An 11,023-nucleotide genomic window follows, 5' to 3' on the forward strand; every position below is an offset into this window, starting at 1 on the left:
TAGAAGAGCGATCCACCAACTTCTTTGGAATTAAGGATCATGGGACGAACCCTAGTCGCCAACTCCATCTTCAACATATATCTAGGGCTGGCTCATATATTTTGGAGGCTCGAAGCGAATTCTCTATATTGAACCCCTTACATAGTCATGAATTTTTTAAAAAATGATAAAAGTACAAAAAAAAAAAAAAAATCAAACTAAAACAATACAATTATGACAATATAAATGTAAAAAGATATCATTGCAAGAGTTTTTGAAGAAAATAAGATACAATTGTGTTTTTATTTAGAAATATTCTATTATTAATATGTAAATTACGTTACAGTGGGACCTCAATTTTTGGACCAAATTCGGGGGTCGGAAGCGGCCGCTGCTTACTGCCACAACCTCGCCTTCAAATATAAGGTTGAGAAAACCCCAAGCGTAGGGCTAAATCGTAGGTAGCATAATAAACCGGTAAGACTGGGATTGTACCACAGGGAATTCGGAAATAGCTTAATCAGATTGTAGGTATTGAATAGTGGATTTTGGCGTTTAAGACGGCCAACTTGATTTTGCTTTAAACGGTGGAAAACTGAGGCAACAGACTAGAAAAGTGCTTTATGAACTAAAGAGGCAAGTCTAGGGATCATCTATCCCTTGACAAAGACCATTACCGGTTCTCAATTATAACTCAAACGAGAATCACGACCGCGCGCTCTCGCTCGAAGAATTTAGCTTTAACGACTATGTTTATAGAAAGGTGTGATTAAACGGATTAAATCAACCTATTTTTACTAATGCATCTAACACGTAGGAGGCCACGAGCCCTCAATATGCCACTTGCCAAGACCGCTTGACTAAACAACATACCAATGAGTTAACACCCTTCGCTTAGACCAAAATGGCTGGGTTAATTCGATTCCAAAAACCATGATTTTAAGCCCGAAGGTTTGAGAACCAAATAACAACCTAAGTCATTGGAAAAGAGTAGCCCAAGACTTAGCCAACAATACTACTCACACATAACTAAAGCACCAAAGAAAACATAAAAACGAGACATTATTTTTAACCGAAGGAATTGAAAACAAACTTGATATTATAAAGGATTTAGTCCGCACGAACAACTTTAATAAACGAGAAAATAATAAACGATAAAGACTTACTTGAGTTCTAAGGAAATTACACTTGAAAAAGCTTAAAGAGTTTTAATGGAGGAAAACTAAAGTTAATAATGTCCTAGGTAACAAATGAGAGAAATGAAGCCCCTATTTATACAAAATGGGTTTCTCTCTCATCAAATATCTAAAAAGCATACCAATAAAGGCAACTATTCCAAAAGTGAAAAGTCTAAAAAGCAACAAATATCTGGCCGAAGGCTCTTGGTATCGATACGGATTAAACAAAGTATCGATACCACGCTGCTAAGTTGAAAAGGGCCATTTCCCCGTAGTGATCCTGTATCGATAAGGATTAAGGCCGTATCAATACAGCCTGTTCTGATCTCCCAGTAAGCAAACGCGTATCGATACAGCTTAAGGCTGTATCGATACGGGGAGCTTATCTCCAGGTCTTCAGGCCAGCCTCCCAGACTTGACACCCCACACCTCAACGGCTTGCCTAACGCCTCACGCCTTCGCTCTTAGGCCATCCTGGCAGAAGGACCATCGGGCGCGGGTACTTGAACTTTCTTGGGAATTAGGCTCGTGATCAAAATACGTCTTTTAAGGGCGTTTTACCTAAAACACTTAACAAACTACCTTACGAGTAAAATCACATAAAAATGATGTTAATAAATAAAAACGCAGCAAGCTAGGAAACTTTTAGCACCACGATCTTACAATCTTAGGTGCTAATCAGCCGCTTCCCCTACTTACCCCATGAGCCGGCCTTGTGACAACATCACCATTAAGTCCATCGCCAGTCAAAACGATAATTAATTGTATATTAATTATAATCAACTTTGTTGAAGGATAAACTAAGTTTATTATTTGGCACAAAAAAGTTAAGTCCAAATAAGTCTAATTGCCGGAGCTCTAATTGACAAAACCCAAACATTGAAGATTTTATTCAAGAAGATATGAATATGTAATTTTTAGAATAGTCATGTTACTTGCACATACACTTTTACACATATCTTGCACATACACTTTTATGGGGCCCACCTCAGATCCCATCAATATGATCCGAACCGCTCATTATTTTTAAAATAATTTTTTAAGAGTTCCTGTAAAAAATCAACTCGATAGGATATCGGTAAGAGCTTTTTCAGAAATCATAGGGTGAAACAGTTTGATTCGCACTGCGATTTCTGAAAAAGTCCTTACTGATATCCTGTTGAGTTGATTTTTTACAGAAACTCTTAAAATGTTATTTTAAAAATAATGAGCGGTTCGGATCATATTGGTGGGACCCGAGGTGGGCCCCATAAAAGTGTATGTGAAAGATATGTGTACAAATGTATGTGTCCTTAGCATTTTTGTTTTTAGAAACTCTAAAATATCTAGTAATAGAAACTCTAGAATATTCTTGTGAAATATCTAGATTTTTTTGTGAGAATCAGTCACATATGCAATTTTAAAATTACTTCAAAGTTTATCTTATATGAAAATATCTTTGTACTAGAGCTTTTCATGAAGTAGTATACATAGGGATGGATTCTAGCTATTTTGTATCAAGCCAAAAAAAAAAGTGTAAGTTCAAGTGTAATATAAATACTCTCATTCCCCACTCTTGTCTTTAATATTCTCCCTCTTTTAAAAATCTTGTCCAACTGAACAATAGAAAATTAAAGTGGTTTCCATGAGGAAAGCATTTCAACTTCTTTGCAGAGAAATTAAATATCAAGAAGAAAAAGATTGGGTTAAAGAAAGTTTTGCAATTCGCAATTTTGAAGGTAATTTAAGGAGAAGAAATCGTCACTTTCCTATTGATACGAGAGAAATTGACTTGCCTTATAGAACTTAAACGGTTCCGATTGTTTGGTGTTGGTAGCTGAGGATGTGCATGTACCGTCCAAATCAGCTACAGTTTGGAACCCAATAAGAAACATCGAGTAGTAATGAGGTTTTGGCTACAATGCAAATGGCTTTACCTTTAATGTTTTAGTCATGTTGTCAATCGAGAATGTGGTATAGTTTTAGCTTTCTTTGGAGAAGTAAGTATATTGAAAAGTAGACTTAAGGTTCAACGTTTGGGCCATCTTGATTAGCTGCACATTTTTTCATTTGTTAAGAAGTAACATAGACTACAAATTTTTTTTGGAAAAACATTTACTTATATATGCTTGTGAGTGCACATTCTTGCCGCTTCAAGGTCCGGGAATTTAATCCCGCAAAAGCCGCATGTTGTGACAACATAACTTATCTGATTACCTTTTTGCTCCTTCTTTGGAGCTTGCTTCCGTGCAACCTTTGGTTTGGCCATCTGCAGAGTTTAGAATGCCCCGATTAGTTCTTAATGCTAATATGTACTCAGAATTTGAAAAAGCTTGGGTGTAAAAGGAGTTATGGTGTTCTACATTCACAACAAATTATTTTTCCTTTGTTAGTGTTAGCTGTAATCTGTTGTCAGCTCAGCGGTTGAGGCGGTTAGTTAGTGGAGCTGATCAGATCAGGGTTATACATACACGTATGGACCAGAGTTGTACTCATTCAGGCAGTTCAATAAAATAATTCTCTCTACTTCCTTTTCTCTCTCTAGTTCTTAGATTTCTCTCTAGTTTGTGAATTTTCATATGGCATCAGAGCACAAATAGACGCAAGTCTTCTTCGATTCTGGTGAACATCTTCAATGGCGACGTCAAGTTCTTCAACCAATTCTCAATCGAGTGGTTTGACATCAAGTTCCGTTACGATTCCTCCAACCCTAGTGTTTCTTGTTTCAAATTTCCACTCTCTGGTGACAATTAAGCTGGATTCAACCAACTATCTACTATGGAAGACTCAAATTCAGAATGCAATGCGAGCCAATGGTTATTTTGGGTATCTCGACAGTACTATGATACAACCACCGCTTCAGATCACCGATGCTCTGGTAATCGTGTTCTAAATCCTGAATATGCTTTGTGGCGCTTAATTGATAGTCAACTGTTATCTTGTCTCACGGCCACATTCTCCATAACTACTCTTCCTCACATTCTAGGGTTAGAACATGCCATTCAAGTATGTCAATCGTTAGAATCTAGGTTTAATTCCTTGACTAGAACTCATGTTCATGAGTTGAAGAGACGTTTGTAAAATGTTAGTAAGATTGGAACTATGGAATCTTATCTTGATCGCCTAAAGGATTATGCAAATAGGTTGGCTGCAACAGGTTCCGTTGCGTCTGCAAAACATGGAAGTTAGTTCCTACCTTACCAGTGCCATGTCCAAGTCCAACTCAATGCCCAATTCCCCAATCTCAGTGGCTCATGCTTTACCGGGGATTCAACAATATGGAATTAAAATTTTCCCACCCATTGTACCACAGCACTTTCCAAATGGATATTCTTGAGTTATCTGATGCGTTTCTTCGCTGCTCCAAGGATGGTTGGTTGTTATGTCTAGAGGCAAATACTCTGTCTTCTTCTTTAACCCCTTCACCAAAGCCAATTTCAATGCTATATCCTTCTCTTGTGCTCCAACCTCCTCGGAATGTATGGTCTTTGGTATATATGCCTTTTTTGATCACGTCAATTTTTCAGTCATTTCTTGTGGTGAGGAAGAGTGGACTTTCTGTCACTTTAAAGGGGCAAGAGATTTTCACCAAGCTCACACCAATCCAGTTTTCTACAATGAACTTTTTTATTGTTTTGGTCAAGATGATACCTTGGGGGTGTTTTCAACTGGAAATATCTGCAGCACCCTAAAAAATCCCGTGATTTTGTGTATGAAAGTTATTTGGTGGAGTGTGACGGGACGCTACTTGCAGTGTTTGTGGGAAAGAGGGGAAGAGGAGTTTCTGTTTACACTCTGGATGATTCAAAGATGGCTTGGGAAAGAGTATATGATCTGGGCAGTAAAACGCTGTTTGTGAGCCATGCGGTATCTTTTTCAGCCACCAAAGTAGTAGAGGGAATGCAAAACAAGATATATTTTTCGAGATTTCTTGGCAAGGATGGCGTATTCTTTTCTCTTGCAACCCACCAGTATGAATCTTTTGCGAGTCGCCTCTCTAGAAAGGACTTTGACAGAATGGAGGAACTGCTACTCTGCTGTTGGATTGAGCCAACAACTGAAACACGTTGCGAAGAAGAGCTTAACTTTCTATTGGAAGTGGATTGATGTAAGGACCCGTATTTTTTCGGATATTATTTGAACATTTTATAAAAAAAAAAAAAAAATAATAAAATAAAATGTGAAATTGATTGAGTTTATTTTAATTGTGGGTCAATGTGCAAGAGTTTAAAATATGTGGGTGTTAGTGTGATAAGGTGCATGTGTGTATAAGTGTGTGTGTGCCAGGGGAAAATAATTCCCAAAACCCCATCCCATTCTCTCTCCCGTTCTCTCTCTCGGCTCTCTCTACCTCTCTCACTCCCTCACCCAAAAACTCACCTCTAAATTCAAAACCCACAACAAATAACCTCCATTCCATCTTCTACTCGTGTATTGTGGTCCGTATCGCTCCGGTTCGAGCTCGGAGAAGTTGTATTCCGGTTGGAACAAGGTTTTCGGAAAGCTAGGGCTTGTAACTTCTTGGGTTTCGTGCTCCGACTTCGAGGTAGGGAATTCTACCTCACTTTATATGCTATTTGAGTGTTTTTATGCCTTATTCGAGCTGGTATTGGTTGTCGTTGAGATTGGATCGAAACTTAAAATTTTCTGTCGAAATCTGTTGAAATCGTCTGTAAGTAACTCCTCCTACCGGTAGGAGCTTTTACCCTACCGGTAGAACGATTGAGAAATTTTGTCAACCAGCTCAAACGTACAGCAGCAGCTCAAAAGCTGCTCAATGTATCGAACTTCTACCGGTAGGAATTTCCTGCCTACCGGTAGGTCACGCTCGAATTTGAATGTTGACCTTTCTGTTTCCAAGTTCTACCGGTAGGACTTGCTTGCCTACCGGTAGGTTGCGTGAATTGGAGTTTCTACCGGTAGGACTTGTTCACCTACCGGTAGGTCTAGGTTTTATCGGAATGTTAGCCTTTCTGTTTTCAAGTTCTACCGGTAGGACTTGCTTGCCTACCGGTAGGAGACTAGAAGTTTCACCTGCTTTCACCTGCTTATTTGAGCTGCTGCAGTATCTTTCAGCTGCTTTCCTATATCTTTCAACTTGCATGTCAAAGCCTCTCATCGACTCTAATGAGCTTGTTTGTGTATTCTTCCAAGTGTTTTGATGAGTATTACTCATTTCTCACTTAGAGTGGCATCCAATGGACTAGAGTGAACATGTCTAGGGATTCGATGAGTAGTGTTGCAATCCGTTCCCTCTCTCGATTCGTAAATTTCTTAGATTCGTTTAGTACATGCTTTTACGGACTCCAAGTATAGAAACTAGATGATCAGGCATCGTAAAGTCTAGTCATGGGTTAATATGTGGCGTGTGAAGGTACGGGAAATGTACTTAGAGGTACGGTGAGGACGCGTGAGGTTATGGTGTACTTAAAGGAATAGGCGTGTAATAATTAATTAGTCCGAGTCTTGATATGGATGACAGTTAGGAACGGTTTGAGATGTAGTCAACGTGGTAGATTGGTAGATTGTTTGGAATGCTTGAAGTGAAAAATTGATGTGAGAAAGAATTGTTTGAAATGAGGAAATAACTCGTGTCCTCTCGACTCGTCAAGCCTTTTAATCCTTTTGACACTCTCTCTATGAGGCTCAAGTGTAGAAACTAACGGATAAAGTATGGTAGGATTATATGTACGGGCTTAGTATGCTATGTCAAATGTGAATGGCTAAATTAATGAAAAGGCATGAACATGTATATTTGTGGAGTCACGTAATGATTAATTAAAATTCAGTGGTATAACCGTTAAAGGGATGATGAAATTGATTATGAAATGATGTCGATTGTGAAAAGTGTGAAAGGTGACCCAAGTGGTCGTTATTGAGGGAAAAGACTCGGGGTGACCCTGCGCTCGAGGGAACTAGACCCGAGGTGACCCAACTGATTCATATTATTGGAGGAAAAGACTTGGGGTGACCCTGCGCTCGAGGGAACTAGACCCAAGGTGACCCCACCTGATTATTGTTATTGAGGGAAAAGACTCGGGGTGACCCTGCGCTCGAGGGAACTAGACCCGAGGTGACCCTAGTGATTATTTGATGGGAAATACCGGATTAAAGGAAAAGAAAGGTTTTGCAATTAAGGGATTTAATGAAGATCAATGTGGACACGAGAAAGATTGTACTATCATACGGAGAATAATAAGATGTTTTGATTTGATTATAGACAAGTGTGAGATGACGTGAGTTTAATAATGTAACTAGTTAAAGAAGTAAACGGCTAGTGACATTGATGTGAAGTCTAGGACTCTTAGGCGATAATTCGCAGCTTGTTGGTAGTCATTTGTGGTATAGGCGTATCTGTCAGTACTCATTCATTCTCGGTGCATGGTTCATTCAAATTGCATATAGCTTGAGTTTAGAATTTTCTACTGGGCTAGTGTAGCTCAACCAAATCTTTCTTTTCAGGTTCTGATGCCGGGCAATAGATTGCATGCATTATGTGCTTGACAGTAAAAGACTTTTGGAAGCTGACATCACTGGTTATTTCGTCATCTTTGTGAAGATCTCATTTTGTTAAAGGTGGTTTTGTAACTAATTATTACTGAATTTTCTTTTGACTAAAGTTGTAATTATCTAAACTTAAGGACTTGTTTGTAAATTAAACAGGTGGGAAACTCATTTGGGTAACGTATATGATATGCGAGGTTTCTCTTTTATTGAAATGTATTACTTAATTATGTTGAAAATCGAGGGCGTGACAATTGATCAAGGCACAACTTTTATTTCTCACATGGAAAATAAATTTGGTTTTGTATTATGCACATAACTGATGGCAAAAGTTTGGATACGAGTTTTTATGGAATACAAAAAAAATTTGGCCTAGTTTGACGTGTTAATTCTTGGGCGTAGCCGCGTAGGCTCCATAGAACAAATTTTTTTTTTTCTTATGACAGCATCGGCAATTTGTGGAATAATATCATGCTTACTCACCTAGTTTTGATTAGTAGCCTGTTACACTCTTGTGAAATTCTTCCAAAAATTAAAGTGGAAACTTATGAGTTGTGTTATGCACATACACATTGTGCACATATGATTTTTTTAGGATTGTGATTTTGGCACTTCAAAAATTGATGGAGGGGCTCCAAAACTGAATTGTGTTGATACACAAAACGACGTCGTTTTGGAGCCCTTCCATCAATTTTTAGAGTGTTAAAATCAATTTCCTTTTTTTATGGCCACCTCGGGGTCCAAAAAAATTGATCCAAAGCGATTTTTTTTAAATTCGTTTTTAAAACCTTAACAGCAGCCTACTGGAATTTCAGAGAGTCCAATCATGGGCCCACAATTCGGGAATAGTAGATCCCAAAAGTTCAAGGAAAAAAGAAAAGAAAAATATAGATGCAAAAATTTATAGGAAACCCAATCTGAAGTATATTTGATCACAATACTGACGAGACAATTATGCATAATATGAAATTCTTGGAGTACAATCTACGGAATTATACGTTTATATAATATAATTTGTTGTTACTTTAAAAGGTAGATATAAACAAATTTGATTTCATCCTTGCCTCTAGGGGTGAGCAAAATAACTATGAAACCGTGAATCCAGTCCAAACCAATCCAAACCGAATAGTTTGGTTTGGTTTTTTAATGATGTGGTTAGGTCTCGGTTTAAAAAAAATAGAAACCGTGTTAAATGGTTTGGTTTATGGATTTACGTTAATGGTTTTGGTTCCAAACCGATCCGAACCGTGTGATATATATACATATATATATATATATATATAATTTGTTTAGATATACTTAATAAACTTAAATTCTTTATCTAATACTCTATTTCACCACCATATTCTTTTCTTTCACTTCCAATATTAATTTCCTAAACTTCCTATTCCTACAATTTCATTACACTAAATATACATGGTTTGGGCTTAGTAAAGTAATTTCCTACTCTTTTTTCTCGGTAACTTATTTTCTAATATATTCTATTCTTATTTAGTTGGTTGATGTTAGTGAGTTTTGATGATTTTAATATATTAATTTCAATATAACTTTTAGTTTAAGTTATCTATGCAATTTTAAGTACTTAAAATAGTTTATAGTAATGATATCTCAATTTTAAGCGAACCATGGTTTCAAACCGAAACCAAACCGCCTTTGAATGGTTTGGATTGGTTTGGTTTTATGAATTTTATGGGTTGGTTTGGTTCTCTAAATTCATAATCCGTAAGTAGTGGTTTGGTTATTGGATTACTATAAAACCAGACCAATCCGATCCATGCTCACCCCTACTTGCCTCCTTGGATTTTATAATTAATTCAGTAGAATCGGCAGAATTTACATAAATGATGTCCTGAAACTGAGACCCAAAGGGTCCGGTGGTGCGCTAATGCACTATGGGAGTGTATGACACATCAATGTGTCTCATTGAAATTTCGTTATTGTAATCTAAATCATTCAGTTTGTAAAAATTGCTCAACACTACCTGAAAGTTGAAACTCAAGTTAGTCGAATATTAATACATGATCTAAATAAATTTGTATCACGATATATTTTTCAAAGTTATGCTAACCATCCATTTTTGTATACTTAATATCGTCGATCAAGCTAGGGGCTAATGGTAGCCGATTAATTCAAATCCGAAAATATTTGGTGCACACCACATTTACACGAATATAACTACACCCATTTTCACATAAATGTGGGTCCCACCACGTTTATGGGGTTCACATGTATGTGAGAGAGGGACGTGGTTAGATCTGTGTAAATGCAGTGCGTATGTAGCTTTCTAATCACGATAAAGAAATTTCGATTGGACACAACGAGACACCTTACAACTCCGTAGCGCATTTGGCACACCACGGGATTCCCCTCGGTAAAGGAGTGGACTAGTGGAGTATATTCCGTGGTGCTAGTGCGATCGATCGACTTTTCCAAAAGATCGAGATGCTCGAATCGAAGTGGAGGAAAAGGTGTAGAAAGTAGAAACTGATGTGGTGGAGGACTGGTGGGAGGGACTGCACGATCAAGCAATTAAATTATCGTGCCCCTGGCTTGTAAAGCAATGCTTGAAACGTGCAAATCTTACTGTTGTCATTCTCTTTTATTAGGGAGATATTACTCGTCTGGTTGACTTGATTTTTCATGTGAACGAGTTCTGCAATGTAACGAGTCTGATCATTGAAATTGACTGGAAATGAAGATGGAGTTGGCCAGACTCCACAGGTGCAGTCCAGCATCCAAATGGCACACAAGCTGTGTGAACTCGCGAAACAATTACTCTGTATTATTCAGCCACAAACACTTACACACATATACTTTACACACACTTTCACATCTTTTGGTGACGTCCGCACACACTGAAGGTGTAGTGTGTGGTCCGCAAAGATGAATGTGGGTGGGTTTGTGTAAATGTTTATGTAAGTGTTTGTGGTTGTAGAATGATTGCTTGTAAAATTCTCGTGCTTTAAGCGGCTCGTTAGATGTGTACAACTGTAACAACAAAATTTCTTTATTTGTTTGTAGGATAGTGTTATGGTGTCTCCGAACATTTTGAAGATACTGTAATTTTTGGCATAACAAAATCATTATGAGCATAAACCATTACAAACATAGCCAAAACTATAACAATGTATAACTTGGTTGGTGTCTCCGAAAGAGGTGGAGACACCGAAGTCGTTCCCTTGTTTGTATTACTGCTGGTAATTGAGGCCTCAATATTCCGTTCTGAGTACAAAAGTTTGTACTCCTTGATTTTGTTTATTGTCCTTTGCATCTTGATTGATTGCTAGTTTTAACTCAAGCATTAATGTTTGGTATTACTGTCCAAATATTTAAACTCGAATTTTTTTTTATCGGTGAAAGAAAATTTCATTACCGGCCAAATA

This window comes from Rhododendron vialii, chromosome 8a, assembly GCF_030253575.1.
Source record: "Rhododendron vialii isolate Sample 1 chromosome 8a, ASM3025357v1".
NCBI lineage: Eukaryota > Viridiplantae > Streptophyta > Magnoliopsida > Ericales > Ericaceae > Rhododendron > Rhododendron vialii.